A 15,893-nucleotide genomic window follows, 5' to 3' on the forward strand; every position below is an offset into this window, starting at 1 on the left:
ATGACCAGGATGGCAACCTTCCTTTAGGAGATGCTGTGATACTGACACCCATTTGCTGTATAATTTTCTTTATTTGTAACAAAGACTTAAACCTGAAAGCATTAAAAACTGTGTGGATCTTGACTTCTGGTTGCAGCTCTGCAAAGGTTTTGTGTTGGGAGGTTTATCTGCTGTCTGCAAAGTCAGAAGCGTCTGCAAGCAATCTCGGGCCCTTTGTAAGTAATTACCATTGTAACAGAGGCCATAAAGCTGCAGAACTACACCCTCGTGCTCCCTGGAAAGTGCTAGAATCCAGGTAATGACGTTAGACTGTGACAATGGCTTCTTAGTCATTTTACTAAGCAGTGCACAGAGTTTCCAAGCAGTTTATTAACCTTATAACAACTCTGAGAGGCATCTTAAGGCCATCTTAAGATGACTTAAATTGGATCGTGGAGTGCTCATGAGCAGCATACTGGTTCATTGCTTTTAACCTATTTAAGCCATTCCTTGTTAAAAGCAATTTAGAGTCTTTTCGTCTTCCATAACAGGCTCTGAAAGAAAGAGGCAGCTCTAGGTCTGAGCTGTTGGTAACGTTGCTCTTGCCACCTTGCTTCCTGTGCTTGCTGCTGGGTACTGGTATTGAGGCAAGCCCTGACTGTTGAAAACACTGTCAGCCTCTGAAAGCTAGGTGTGCTTCTGATAGGTGTGTCAAGCCTGTCCAGTGTCTGCCAGCCTCATCATGTTTTGCTGACTTCCACTGAATTCTCTCTGTGTGGGGGCTGGTTTTGAAGCTTGGATGTCAGCTTGCTCTGCATTTGCACACTTCTGCCTGTTCTCCGCTGGCTTCTTCAGGTGCCTTGCATGCAACTTGTGGAAGCTGTACATTCCTGGTGTGCTGTGCTGTGCTTGTCCTGAAATGGATGGCAGCAGAAGTGAAGGTGCCCGGTTGCTGTCTGGAGCAGGCTGGGCAAGGTGCAGGACAAATTTCTGTAATCCCAGGCTGGTCTGGCTTAAGGCTTTTTTTTCCTCTTGACAGCCTTCTCCAGTTCAGAAGACTTGTTGCTTAGCCAGCTCCATCAGCCCCATCTGCTCCTTAATCACAGTGAAATCATGATTTCGTATCAGCTTGATGTTGTAATACAAGTTTATGAGCATGGCAGACAAAAAAGGGAAAATGGGCTGGGAGGAAGAGCTCTGCTCTGAGCACTAATGCCTCTGGAAACGTGAGGTGAGGGATGACACAGAGGAAGTGCCCTCCCTTCTAATGGGGCCTGAGTGGAAGGACTGTGTCCATGGCATGTTCTAATCTGGAAGTGGCTCTTTAATGCAGTCCTTGTTACCCAGGGCTAAACAGGAAGTGGGACAAGGTACCAGGTCTGTGTGCAGAGAATTGAGAGTGACTTGTGCTCAGACACTGGGGTGCTCACCGGGCTGGGCTGCATTAACAAAGCTTTTCAGAGTAGACCTGGACTGTGTTGTCCCTAGCAATGAAGGAAATGTGTATAGAGGGAAGGCTGTGTCCATGTGTTGGAAAGAACCACCGTGGGCTCAGCTGTTTTGCAAGCTCTGTGACAAAGGTGTAGAATCCTGAAGATACTAATGACTTTCTGAGATGTTCTTGGAGCTAGTGTTAAGGTTTCCAAATATTTGTGTCTAGAAAATAACCAAGAGTGGTATAGTTCCTGTTAGAGAACATCTTGGCATTTTGACATGAGGCTGCTTCTGGAAGTTTCTGAGCACATTCAGTCCTAACTCTTCTGGGTTTGTCCCCAGGAGCCTTTTGTTCCTGTTGATAATGGAGATTGTTTGTTCTAAATGCAGCTGGTATTAACTTCATTTCTAACCCTCCACGAGTTTGAAGGATAGCAGCAATAAGCCCAGTTGATGGAGAAGCTCGCTCAAAACCGCTCTGTGCACTGGTGGTGTCCAGAGAGCAGGCTCCTGGCTCCCTGCGCTGCCTGTTCACCACCCTCGAAATAGCAGCGAGCCCTGAGCTGTGTTGCAGGTTGTGGACTTTGAACGTTCTGAGTGAAAGCAATTTCAGATCATCAGAAGACCATGAAGGAGTGTACCTGCTGTCAGACAGGGCAGACAAGCTTCTGAGCTTTCCCTGTCACAGCCAAAACCTTTGTGTCTGGGCCTTATCCTTTACAGCCCTGTAAATACACAGGGCAGGTGCTTTGGCTCTGCACAGCTCAGATAACTGGCAGAGGTGGGGCAGTGGAATTTGCTTGACTCAGTGCTTTGTGGGACCTCTTAATCCACTATACCAGGGGCACAGCAAACTAATCTTCCCCTTTCCCTTCCTTGTACCTTGGTGAGTCAACCATGTATTGCTGATGCTGAAGAAGTGCAGTGGGACTTTTCCAAAAGGAGACCATAAGATGTGTTTAACTGAGAACCCCTGGGGTTTGATGCTGGTCATCTTCTCAGCACAGCTTACCCTGATGTCTGTCTGGGTCACCCTCCCTGCTGCACATGCTTTTCTTGTGGGTTTTGTACACCAGCTGGTAACTCTGCTTCTCAGTAGCATGGGTAATTGTAAAGATCCTCAAGCCCTATATGACTGCAAGGACTGATGGTCCATAATCTCACAGTCCCCAGGTAGGTACAGTGGGCTATACCTAGTGGGACCAGCTTGGGGCTTGCAGCTGGCTCTGGCGTCCAAAAGCATTTTCTCATAGCTGGACCAAGCTGACTAGTCTTTGCTTATGGGATCTGCCACGGCTTCATTTGCTTGCAGCTGTAGGTAGGGCGTTGCCTGGGTCAGAGAGGAGCTAGGAAGCATCTGCCTGCCTCGGTCTGCAGACAGGTACAGTCAGGCAGTGGGGGAGGAGAGCAGAGAGGTCAAGCTAGAAACTGGTGCACGTCCTTTCAGCTGAGGAAAATCACTTAGGCAGCAAATGGACTCATTCTTGCATGCCAGAGGCTTCCTCGCAGCACAGCTCTGACTTGTGCTGAGCTTGTTCCTCCTCGGTGGCTGCCGGCATGGCAGCAGCCGGTGTTGTGCCAGGACTGTTGGCAGCAGGCATGCCTGGCTCAGGGTTACCTGGTGGGGAAAAGCCTGCAAAGAGCATCAGGAGTGTGCACAGTGGAATGTGTTCATGTTCTTTTAGACCAGGCGGACCTCTGCTGCATGACAGCAGCAGGAGTGGCCAGAAATCCCTGCTGGCTCACCTAGAAGCACTTGCCTGCCTTCCCAAGGCCCCTTGCCGCTGGGGGAGGAAAGGCACGGAGCCCGGCTGCGGCCACTCCTCCCTTGGGCTGCCCGAGAGGTACGAGCTGTTGGCTTTCACTCGCAGGCTCTCGCTGTAGCGGCCCTGCCGCGCTGCAGCCCAGGCGCAGGGTTCAGCCCTGCTTGCCTTGCCCCCCGGCGTGGGACGGCGCCGTTGTGCGCAAGCAGAGCTGGCGTGGCCCTGGCCGGCTCCCGGCTGTTTCGCCTGAAGCTGTTAACAAATCCCATCAAGCGATCACGGATAGAAGTCACTGCTCGGTGACCTTTCTCCCTCTCGCTGACAGCTTTTTACATTGCACTTCTTGACCCTCCCTGTACCTGCTGGCAGGGGGCTCACAGGTGGGATGTGAGCTGGGCATGGAGCAGCAGCTGGGGCTAGCTCCTGTGCCAGCAACCAGCAGGCGCTGCCAGAGTCTGGCAGCCTGTTCCCAGGAGCAAAGCACAGGCTTGGGAACTTGATGCTGATTGGAAGTGGCTTGTTTTTGCTTCCCAAAGTGCAAACAGCTCGCAGGGCCTGGTCTGTGCTGCACTCAGCCTTCCCTAGTGAAGGCTGCTGAGGTTTGTCAGCCCACTGCTCCCACTCCTGTGCCGTGCCTCCCAAAGCCACAGCTGTGGGCAGGGATAGCTTGTGTGGGCAGGATCTCTTTGGTGGTTATGGAGCGGTGGAATCATGATACCCTGGCTCAGTTGTGGCCAGACAGCCTTTCCTTGGCTGGCTTATCCAGAGAAGCAATTGAACCTGAATGACAAGGGCTATCCAGGCAACCATGGGCCATGCAGTGCAGGGTGTGTTTAAATGTATTTATGGTCCTCCCCAGGGCAGGACACAGTGGAAAGAAGCAACTGCTCCAACACAAGCTGGGTACCAGTGCCAAGATCATGTAGGCAGGTGCCCGCTCCTTGTTCCTGGAGGACTCTGCTGTGTCCCCCTCACTGGGAAATCCCAGGGGTGCTGCCCTCTGCTCGTGAGGAAAAGCCTGGTATTGCCAGCTTGCTGGCCTCCCACCCTGTGTCCTGTCTTGCTGTTCCTGGTTTTCAGCAGCCAGGCAAGCTGTGGAAACAGAGCTGCTGCCCTGCCCTGCCCTGCCCTGGGCACGTTGCTGGGTGACGTAAACATGGTGAAGGCAGCATGGGGGAGGATGGGCTGCCCTCTGCCCCCCTTCCCAGAGCCAATGCATAGCTGTGCTTGGTGAAGCCCAGCAGCTTGGGTGGTAGCAAAGGACCCAGCTTGAAGGGCAAATGGCCCTGTGCTTGGGGCATGGTGAGCTCCAGCTCATGGGCAAGGGCAGCCAGCCTTGCCCTAGCCAGATGTATGGCACACCTTGGTGACCCTCATCAGGGACCCAGGGAGCTGCTGGCTGTGGGAAGGGGCTTGTTTCTTACCCTGGGATTCAGTTTGGTACTGGAGCAGCTGTGCTGAGCCTCCCTGGGGCTGGCCAGCCAATATGTAGCATCAGCCACGGCACCTATCAACCACTGGTGTTCTTGGGCCATGCTCTCTGTGAAACACCCAGTTCACAGCAGCTTTCCTGTAACCTCTGGTTTAGAAATAGAGGATACCAGAGCAAGCAGGGAACAGCCATGCCTGTTTGCACACTTGGCTCTTCCTAGGCATGACATGGGGGCTTGTGCAGAGCCTGCAAAGTTCTAGCACGTGTGGGGCTGTCGCCTCCAGTGCTGGCAGGCCGTGCCTCTGGCAGGTAATGGGAGAGGAAAGTGGTGCTGGAAGCAATCCTGCTACTCTAAATAGCTTTCCAGCTGCTGATGTTTGTTAACATGGTTGAGCTGTAGACCTCTGGGAATATGAGGTACTTGGGATCAGTGCTGTGAGGGGAGCTTTGTGGGATGGGAAGGAATCCCAAACCTCAGAGATGACTTTCCAGGAAAGAAGTCTTGTGCCCAAATCCCATTTCTGGAACGGCAGGGCAGGCTCCTGTGTGTATCTGTGGCTGGTTTTATTCTCACTGTGGTAATTGAGACCTGGGGCTGAAGTCCTGATCTCAGCCTGTCTGCCAATACCCTAGGAGTTAAAGGCTGAACCAGGTCCACGTCAGCTCTCTTGACAGCTCTCCAGCTGCCCTGGGGCTGACTGCTGGCGTCTTGAGGCGGTTACCCTGGTCTGGAGATCTGCATGTCTGCTCTGGAGTGTGTTCAAAAGCGTTGGCCCAACCCAGAGCTCAGTTCTGTCTGCACCCTGCTCATTTCCAGTCCGTTCACCCTGGTGCCCAGGGAGCAGCTGTGAGTGTTCTGGCTTTGTCAGGGCAGCTTTCCCGGAGAGATGAGAGAGGGATGATGTCCTCTTCAGGGCTGGCTCCCCGTGGTTTGCCTGGTGTCCTTGGACCTGCAGCTCTGAAATCAGCAGCCTCCTTAGGGAAAGCCCTGATTCAGCTAATCTGCCCATGGATGGTCTTAGGTGAACACAAAGCAACTGAAAAGATCATCTTTGTGCCTGGCTGCCAGGGGCTGTGGCAGTCTGTGGAGCCTAAGTGGACCCTAAGGTTGCTGGAGGACCTGCCATATCTTTGCCACAAGAGAAAGGGTCTTTACAGTGCTTTGTCTTGAGGGCAGAGGGGCATTTGAAAGTGCCACTGTGCTGGACTAGCAAAGGCATTGGAAGCTTGCTAAGTGTCTTAGCTCTGCTGCAAGAGCCTGGCAGCATGGGCAGAGCATGGCAGAGATGGGTTAGATCTTGCCTCTTCTATGGACCTGCCAGCTCAGCCCTGTCTCTGCCTGCTTGGCTAGCTTGCTGCTGCCATTTGGAGCACGGGCAAATGCCTGTGGTGCTTTGCAGCAGGTTCGACATGGAGTACTGAAAGAGACTGTTCAAAGGTGCTGAGTAAGGTGGCTCAGTCTGGCTGCCTGCTCAAACCCACCCATCCAGTTCCTGGGTCCCCAGAGTCCAGCCTGAGAAATAACGCTGCTGCTCACTCAGATGAAGAGAGGATAAGCTGCTCCCTGCTTCAGCTTGCATCAGGAGGAGCATGGTAAATCCCTAGAGTCTGGTCTGGCCCTGCCTGATAGCTGGAGTCTGGAGGTGTTGCTGATGGGAAGCCGAGTGTAGCGTGGGAAGCGCTTGGTTTAAAAACGTGTGAGCTGCCTCCCAGTCTCCTTCCTGCAGAGAGCCCCCAGGTGTGGTGTCTGCTCCTGCTGGGGTTGGACTAGGGCAGTTGGCTTTCCCAGGCTCTGGAGCAGGAGAGGAGGCTGCCAGTTTGGGGCAGTGCTGTCTCTAGGAGGAGATCCACACGTCTGACTCGCAGGTCCTGTCAGATAAGCACCGCTTTAAACATGCTGGCTGGTTAGGAGCGACGCCTACCTCTCGCGGCTGCCAGCTGAAGTGAAACACTGCTGCTGCTCTCAGCAGGATTTCATCAGCTGAACTCTTCTGCCCACCTGGGAGCGTCCACTCCTGCACTATGAGAAACCCCCACCTGAGAGCATCTCCATGGGCCCTGGCAGGAAAGGGGCTGAGAGCCTCCCTACCACTGCTGAATCTTCCACGCTCCCATCCTGTACCTCACTCCAGATCCTTTTGCCTGCCTTTAGGGCACCAGGGCTGGCTGAGCCCAAACTGGTGGCAGGAAACATCCTCTTGCTCATGGGCTTGGGAAGGAGGGTACCACATTTCCAGACTGAGTTTCCTTTCCCCACCTGTAAATATTTGTAAGGCATTTCTCATCATGCTCTGAACTGCCTTCTGTGTCCCACACAAATCTGGAGCTCCCAGGCTTGGCCTGCTTTGTGCCATGCCCCCCTAAGCAGCCAGCTCCAGCTCCTTCATCCCACTTAGCCCAGATTTTCTTCTAAATAGGTCACTCATTAATTGAGGACAAGTACAAAGTTGCTCTGTTTCTTCTAGTCCTCCTAGGCTGGACAGACCCACTTCAGGAGCTGTGAGACCTGGGGCAAGGCTGAGTGATGAAATCCGTGTTGGCTGCTGCAGCTCTGGCTGGATTCTCCAGCTCCAGGCCTTTGATCACTGATGTGTGAAGCCGGGGAGAGCAGGTTGGGGCTGACTCTTAACAGCCTTGCAACAGCCCAACCCTTGCTCGTTTGCAGGAAGATCATCTTGTAAAAGCAGGAGCCTGGTCTGTGGCTGTTGGGAGGGAGGAGTCCTGCCCTGGTGGGATGGGGCTGTGTTCCTCCATGGCAGAGAGGAGACAAGTGCAGTGTGTGTGCTCCTGCCCTTGAGAACTGCTTAGCATGGGAACACTGGTGCCAGGCCAGGTGCTGGGAGAGGTGACAGTGTGGGTGCAGACTCCATGAAGGGCTCAGTGCTAGGGAGAGGGGACAAGTATGAGCTGTGGTCTTTACCTTCCTGGTGGTGTATGTTGCTGTGCTGTGCAGACCCTGCAAGTGCCCCAGCCGTAAGGGGATCTTGAGGCAGCTGGGCAGTCTGTGGGGCCTATCCCAGCAGCTGCCTGCTCCTGTCCTGTGCAGGCTCTGACTCCCAGCCTCTCTGCATATGTGTGTTTGCTCTCCCTGCTTGTTTCCATGCAAACAAGGGCAGATGGAGGGAGCCAGCTGCAGTCTCTTGTTCCTGGCTCCATGGACCAAAGTTCAGCTGGGAGCACAGCAAGCTTGTGGCTGCAGGACCTTTTGCTGCCCAGGGAGGACCTCCCTGCTCCTGGATGGTCTGGGGTGGCTGAAGCAGCCCCAGGCTGTTTTACCTTGTGCGGGAGCTCATCCCCAGCCCCGGGATGGGGATCATGCAGCTTTGGGACCCAGTGCAAGGGCTTGGGCTGCTTCTCCAGAGAAGGAGGCATGATGAAGCAGGGGCCTGGCCTCTGGTGCCGAGGTGTGCCTCCGTTAGTATTGGTTCAGCACCGCCCGTGGGCAATCGTCACAAGGGGAGCAGGGTAGGTAGCTGCTGCCCTCCTGCTCTCTGTGCAGTGAATTGGATGCAGTCTCTGCTCTCAGGGCACGGCCAGCCAGAGGAGGATCAAAGCCCATCCTGGTCCCAGGCCCCAGGGGATCTAGGGGAGGAGGGAAAGGCAGTGGGAAACTCCCCTGTTGGCGACAGACTCCTCTCTCCCTGGGTGCAGTTTGCTTTCCCAGGCTGCCGGGGTTGGGGGTGGGGAGCGGGGCAGCGTGAGCCAGCCCCGCCTGGGTGCTGTGCCATGCCAAGCAGGTTTGGAGCTGCTGGGCAGGCTCTCTGGGGCAGGGAGGGCTGGGAGCTGCTGACAGAGGGGCTTTGGGGCCGTGCATCGGTCAGGAATGAGAGTGCAGGGCTGTGCCTTCTGCCCCGGGGCTGGGCTGGGCATGGCCCTAGGTGCCAGTGGGTCTGCTCCTGGGCTGGCAGGGCTGTGCTGCAGGGACTCCCAACAAGGTCCCTGGTGCTGCCGTGGCTGAGCAGGGGTAGGTGGGACTGGTGATGTGGGACTGGTGATGCACAGGCAGGCAGTGCCTGTGCTTTGCTTAACCAGGGCAGGGCTGCTGAGCTCCTGCCCTGCAGGGGTTCAGGCACGCTGGGCAGGCATGGCAAGCATGGCTGCCACAACGCCTTCCTGAGTGCTGACTCAGCAGGGTGGGTGGCTTCAAGCCCAGACTGTGGGTGTAGGGCAGGCTGAGCCCTTCGGCTGTCACAAGCACCTGCATCCCCCTAGCCCTGTGCATGGCCTGGCAGCTGCCCCCACACTTGCACCCTTCTCTCTGTCTCTGGCAGGCCTGCACTCCTGGGGGGGCCATATGCTTGTCCCCTCCCTCTCCCATGCCAGCACACACTAATCCTCTCCTGCTGCAGCAGCGAGGGCAGATCAACCCTAGCCTGGGTTTGCAGGCTCTGCTTTGGAGCTGGGAGCCCTGGGATACTGGGAGCCCCCCAGGATCTGAAGGACGCAGTCCTGCCTGAATGGAGCTGTCCGAGCCCACATCCTCCTTGTCAGCATAGCTTTGGGGAGGAGAGGAGATCGACAGTGTGACCCTGGGGGGCTGCTCTCTGGAGCCAGGGATGTTGCAGGTAGGGCATGTGCTGTGGAGGGTCCCACAGGGGCCATGCAGAGCAGGCAAGTCCCTTAGGACAGAGCTGGTCTCCACTGCTTGTCTGCCTCCCACTGGGTGTGTGTGCCTGAGCACGCAGCCTGGCCCTCCCCCAGCCCTGCTGAGTTCTTTGAAAATCTGCATATGCAAAAAGCCTTAATCCTGGGAGCCTTTCCCCAGCTCAGGGGTGCCCTGGCCTGGGCAGGAGATAAGCTAGGGTTCTCCAAACCACCTTGGGGCCAAGTGCTGAAGCACAGTAGTACAGTACTGGAAGGGCCACGATGCTGAGCATGCTGGACACCAGGCTGGCACCTGGGCACTTTCATGCTATGCCAGCCTGCAGGAGTTTGGAGGGCAATGAGATGCCCTGCCATAGGTGCTGGTGAGCGACAATTGCATGCAGGCATATGGATGTCAGTGGCTGTCTGAGGGCTGCCACGCCAGCACCCGTCACCTCCTTGCTTAAAATCACCCTATTTCCCTTCAGGCCCTGTCAGTGGGTGGCATTGCCCAGCCCCCACGAAGGGCTGTGCCCAAGGCCAGTGCAGGACATGGGGATTAGTTTTAAGCCGATTGCTGCTGCCTGTTAGGGAAGCACAAAGGTATCGGCTGTGGCTGCCTGAGCGGCTGGGGGATCGTGGAGGGAGTGCAGCTGCAATGGGACTGGCACTGCACCCCAGTGGGCCAGGATGAGATTTGTCCCTTCTCCAGTTCATTTGGTTTTGCCACAATGACTTGTAAGGGCTCATCAGCCTCAACGGCCTCTAGGACTGAGGGTGACCTGCCCTTGTCCTGCCCCAGCATAACGGCCTGCAGGGACAATCACCCTCCTGCCCACCTCCACCCTGGGCACCTGTGGGCATGAGCCTGCCCGTGTTGCAGCAGAATGGCTGCAGATGCTTCCAGCACCTTGCCCCTTCTGTCTCTAGCTAGGCCATAAGAGAGCCCTTTTAATTTTTTTGGAGGGCTATGGCATGTGCCACACAGGCTCTGGGAGACGATGGAGAGGAGGCAGGGAGGCACAAGCAGACAGTCCCTGCCAGCAGAGGAGGATTTATGGCCACCCACTTTCTGTAAAGATCATAACCATGCAGGACTCTTAGAAAGGGTGGAAGGTGGAAAACTGCCCCAAAAAGGGAGTGTGGCAGCTCAGCTTCCCCTCCTGGATGTCTTCTAGAGAGCAGGGGGGCTCATCAAGCCAGGCAGAGGGAAGGAATGAGCATGTCTGCGTAGGAGCCCAGTGGAAGCAGCCCTGCTCTGCCATTGCTGCCACATTCCAGCTCCAACTCCATCCTGGGGCATGGGGCTGTATTGTGGGTGCTGCTCCCAGGTGGTGCTGCCTGTGCTAGCTGACTCAGGGCAACACCCTTCCCAGCACGGCGGGCTGGGCACAGGCCAGCAGTGGCACTGAGTTGGTGGAGGCTGAGCTGTGCAAAGCGTCTGAGCAGCTCTCTACCAACGCCACCTCAGTGAGGAAACTGAGGCAGGGAGCGTGCAGTGCCTGTGAGTGATGCCAGGGTGGCATCTTGCCCAGGGCAGTGTGACTCCCCTTGCTGTGCTTGGCTGCCTGCCTCACCCCCGTGCTTGCCCTGCCCACCCTGCAAACCACAAGCCAAGCCTCACGGAGAGACAAAGCTTTAGCTATCCTCTCCCTGGCCATCCTGGGGCGGGCAGCAGAGCCCTGGCCACGCTGTTCTCAAGGCAGGAGAGGTGTACCTCGGTTTTCCTGGCACAGATGGGTTGGTGCTCCAGGCTTTCTGCCAGACATGCTGGATCTCCTTGTAACCCATGCACACAGGGCTAGGAGAGGCGGCGGTGAGTCCCGAGAGGGACATTTGCAAGGCTTGGAGTCCCCGCTCTCCCTCACAGCTGCTGGCGCTGTTGCTGCCACCAGGGTGGGCTCTGCAACTGCCTGGGTGGAAGCTGGTAGTAAGAGGCAGGGAGGTGAACCCCAGCCCTGCTTTGGTGACAAGGAGGCTTTGTGCTTCAGCACAATGGCTGAGGCACCTGGTTCACAGACCAGCTGGGGCCAGGTCAGGAATTCTTCAACTAAAGGACTTACTTTTGGTTAGAAATCACCAATATTGGTCAAACCTAAACCTCTCTCAGGGACAATTTATCAGCCTTGATACATTTTTCTGGCTTAAAAAAAGAAACAAAAGGGAAACGAAAGAAGGAATCAATCAAAGCTCTTAGAGCTGGCATTTCCTGAGCTAAGTGCTGTCTTTTCTTGGTTTGGGTGTGTGTTTCCATTCTGCACCAGCATGTCTTGTAACCCCCACAACCACCACCATCAAAACAAACTGCTTGGAAAGGGTTGAAACGAGGTGGTTGGAGCCACAGCAAACCAAGAAGTGCTGTCACGGGGTGGGTTTGAGTTTTGGGTTGTCAGCTGCAGAGAGGTTTTCTGATTGCCACTTCCCTCCTTCAAGCAGGGCAGGAAGGACTTTCCCTATCCTAGCCCACTCTGGGCCCCTTTTTGGAGTGGTCTCTCTGGGAGGGGCCTTCTTGGATTCCCAGCCCCATCTCATCCACCTGCCCTTCCCAGGCACCCCACTGGGAGCCTGGGGAAACCAAACAGCAGCAGCCCAGTGCCACTTTCAGCTCCTCAAATGGTCTGCCAGCCTCGGGGCCCTGGCAGAGAGGGCAGCAAGCTGAGCAGGGGCAGCAGCAGCATGGTTTGCCTGGCAATTCCCTGTCAGGGAGGAGGAGACTGCCTCTGGGGAGGGGCAGGGGAGGGGGTGTGTGGCCATGCCTGGTGCTGCATTAGGATTGAGACCCACTGGGTGGGCTGGGTGCTGCCAGCTGCACCCTGCTGAGTCAGCAGGACAGGTGTGGGGGTGGCTGGGCCCATGGCATTACAGCACAGTCTGGGGACTTGGAGCGAGCTGGGAGGGAACTGGGCTGCAGGAACTGTGGTGTGTGCCATGCCAGAGCCATGGTGGCAGTGTGGCCATCACACGACTATCCCTGGGGACCCGTTCCAAAATGGATGCTTGTCCACCTTGTGGGTGGGGCTGGCTGCAAGTAGGGGTGGCTGGAGGATTATGCCCTCTCACCTGTCCTGGCTGGGAAACAGGGACCAGCCCTGCCACCCCTCAGTGTCCCCTGGCACCCAGTGCTGCACCTTGCCCGACACAGCCCTGGGGCTTCATCCATTGTGTCTCCCATACCCAAGGCTGGCATCGGGGCAGGCAGAGTGTGAGCTGGCGAGGGGACATGGGGCCAGCGGTGTGTGGGGAAGGAGGGGACGCTGCCTGCTTCTCCAGTGACGTGGGAACGGTGCTGCTGGAAGTGCCTGGAGCGGGGGCAGGCGGCCCCTCGCCCCCTGCCCGCAGGGCTTGCCCGGTGGGTGCTGCCCTTCCCCGGGCTGGCAGCGGGAGCAGGAACGGGCAGGGCGCGCAGCCCTTCCTGCCTGCTCCGGCCGAGGCTGCAGCGCCACCTGCCGTCCGCACGGCCTGCGCCTGCCCCTCCCCACCCCCCGCAGCGCCGAGCGCCGCCCCACGGGGCTCCGGCGTGGGGGTCGGGTCAGATCAGCGAGCCAGACGCTGCTGTGCTGGCAGGGATGTGGTCCACGTGGAGTGGACCCGAGTGCGCGGGGGGCTGCCGGAGGCGATCCCAGCTCCTGGCCAAGGCAGCCACCGCATAGGATGCTCTCGGGGAGAGGGACCAGGGATCGGTTCCCTTTGCAGGAGCACGGCAGGGCCAGGAACGGGAAACTCGTGGTGGGACAGTGCAGGAGTGAGAGTGAAGCTCCCCGGGGGGGACTCCACAGGGGACTTTTGTCCCTCCTGTCCACCCCAAATTGTGCTGACACCAGACCGAAGGCTCCCATTTCCTAAGGACTGGCCAAGACAGAGTCACTTGGAGCTGAGACCTTTATTGACCCCAGGGTGGTTGGGTAGCATGTGTGGGGCTGGAGTAGTGTATTAAGGCCATCTGCCCACCACCCGCATCCTCTTGCGCTGAGCAGTGACCCATGGTGACATGCGGCACCCCCCAGCATGGGGCAGCTAGGGCTGCCTGGGCAGGGCTGCCCATCCCCATGTTTGGGGTATTCAGGTGCTTCCCCCCCCCCCATTTGCAGCCCCCCCCAGCTGGCTCCATACCTTGGTCACTGGCTTTTCTGCAGGCTCCCTGTGGGACGGGCTGTCTCCAGCTGCCGAGCCATGGCCCCAAGAACAGTATTTCCAGGAATCCCCGATGTAGTGCCTAAGGGATTCCTGGGAAAACTGGACCCTGAGGGCACGGCTTCCCGGGCTCTCCACCAGCCCCGAATGTCCTCACCGCCAGCCGGGCTCCGTGTGTGGCCTATGGGGGTCGCCACTGCCGTGTCCCTGCTATCCCCCCTCACTGCACATGAATCTTGCATTTTTGTGCTACCCCTCCTGCTGGTGCTCAGCACTGGGCTGGGGATGCCAAGCAGACACAAGGATCCTTTTGCTGCAAGGAGAAACTGCCACACTGTCCTCTTTCCCCTTGCTCTCTGCAGAGGTCTGGAGCTTTGGGGCGAGCCCTTTCCTGTAGCCAGTAGTCAGGTGCCTTGTGTTACTCGTGCTAGTGGGTGGGTGGGCCTGGAGGTCCCCAGGATGCACAGTTCCTCCCTTCCCGAGCTACAGTGCTTCATCTCAGACTCCCAGTTGACCAGAGATGCAGCACTGCACCTTGGGCTGGGAGACATGGAGGAGCCCACGGTCACCCTCACCGCAGCTGCCATGTGTTTACAGGTTGTGCCACGGCATGGCCATGTGTCTGCCTGCCTGGGTGCAGGCAAAGAGGTCTGCCCCCTCCAGAGCTGTGTGCCTGCACCTCAGGACGGTATGAGCTGTAGGTATCACACAGCACATCCCTCCCTGTCCTCTGACCCTTCCCTGCCCCAGGATAAGAGGAGCATGCAAAACCTTCTGCTGTTCCTCCCCACCTTTATCTCTGTCCCAGTCTTCATCAAAGGAGAGCCTGCAGCAGGCTAACACTTCAGTTTCCCAAGTTCAGACATTGGTCTGATCCATTTCCAGGGTGGCAGGGCTGAGCCCAACCCTTCCCACGGGCAAGGACCATGGGCTGTAGGAGAGATGCCTCCAGGACCCTCACCCTCAGCTGAAGCCCATCCAGACCAAAGTGCAAGGATTCAGGTGGAAGCAGGAGAGGGAGGATGGAAGGAGCAGCCAAGACCCAAAATGTCCTTTGCAGGCAAACACTAACATCCTGAGCAGAGCAGGAACATGATAAACAGACCGTCTGTCACAACTGCCTGGCTGCAGCAGCCACGGCGCTCCCAGCAGCCTGACAAGAAGCAGATGGTGCATCTGTGGAGTGAGCCCCTGCCTCCAGCCCAGCCCCCTGGCCTGGGTGCACCCAGATGGGCATAGGGGTAGAACCTGCCTTGGTGCAGTGTACTGGGCTCTCTTCTACATCCAGTTCTTGGTAGAAAAGAGTGGGTAAAAAAAGCCCTGTGGTGCCCCAGGCTTCAGCAGCTGTCAGTTGGGAATGAAGTTCGGGAGCAGCCTTGGCTGGTACAAGGTTATCTCCAGACCAGCCGTGGTCAGGCCAGCCCTGAGCTCTAGCCAAGTGTGGGAATGGCCATAGGGTCCAAGAGCACAGGAACCCTCCTCCCACCCTATGCCTTTGCAGAGCCTCTGCCCTACTGCTCACCCCTCTGGGCAGTGCCCCAACCCTATGCACACTCCCAGGAAGGGGCTGCCATGCTTTCAGCAAGGAGCAATATGTGCCCTGGGAGCCAGCCCCTCCTTTTCCTGGAAACAGGGGCAGGTTTCCCCACAGCACGTGTATGCCTGTGCCAGGGAAAGAGCATGTGAGGTGCCTGTGCTGGCACCATGCTGGATCTACCCATCTCATTGCTGGCCTTGTTTCTAGGCTGTATAGTCATCACATGCCTTCAGCAGCTTCGAGGTCCCCAGGGGCTCCCACGGCTGACAATTCTGTAAGACAGAGTATGGCAGTCAGTGTGGTGGTGTAGAGCTGAGCATGGACTGGTCTGGAACTGCAAGCTCTTGAGTCCCTTCCTGGGCAGCTGCTATGGTGCCCTCTTGGCTGCCCAGCACCTGAGAACAGCAATGCCAATAACTCTGTGCACAAAAGAAACACTACAATAGCCACTTCAAAGGTCTCCTTTTGGTTACTTGAAGCCATGTGTGTGCAAAGCCCGAGGGTGTGGGGCACATACTCCTTCCCGACAGTGGTAGCTGGCAGGACCCCAGGAATGCAGGATGTCCTATGCCTGAGCATAGCCCCTGTCTTCTCCCTGCCACCATCCTGGTCTTGGTGGGAAAAGACAGGGCAGACCCTTCTCTCCCCCTGTGGTGTGAGGCGGCAGAGCTCAGCTGCAGTCCCTGGGGAGGAGTGAGACAGGCTGGAGGAATGCACCAGGCTGCACAACCCACTGGGCTGCAGGAAAAATATCTGCCAGGGCTTGCCCACCCTTGCCCAAGGGGAGGTCTTCATGGAAAGAGGGGCACCATGTCCCCATCACATGTCCCTAAGATGGGCAAAAAAGCCAGTGCTGCCAGGCCTGCCCCTTCCCTCTTGCCTCCACTCTTGGGTTTGTCTCAGTTTACTGAGGAAAGGAGGCTGCCACCACCATGCCATGTGGCTTCCACCCTTCACTTCCCAGCACTTCTGTTGCTACTGGGGGACCCAGTGTCCCCCAGGTCGTGCCTGCCAGGGGGAGAGCTTACAGCCC

Source organism: Dryobates pubescens, chromosome 16 (genome assembly GCF_014839835.1).
Source record: "Dryobates pubescens isolate bDryPub1 chromosome 16, bDryPub1.pri, whole genome shotgun sequence".
In the NCBI taxonomy this organism is placed as follows: domain Eukaryota; kingdom Metazoa; phylum Chordata; class Aves; order Piciformes; family Picidae; genus Dryobates; species Dryobates pubescens.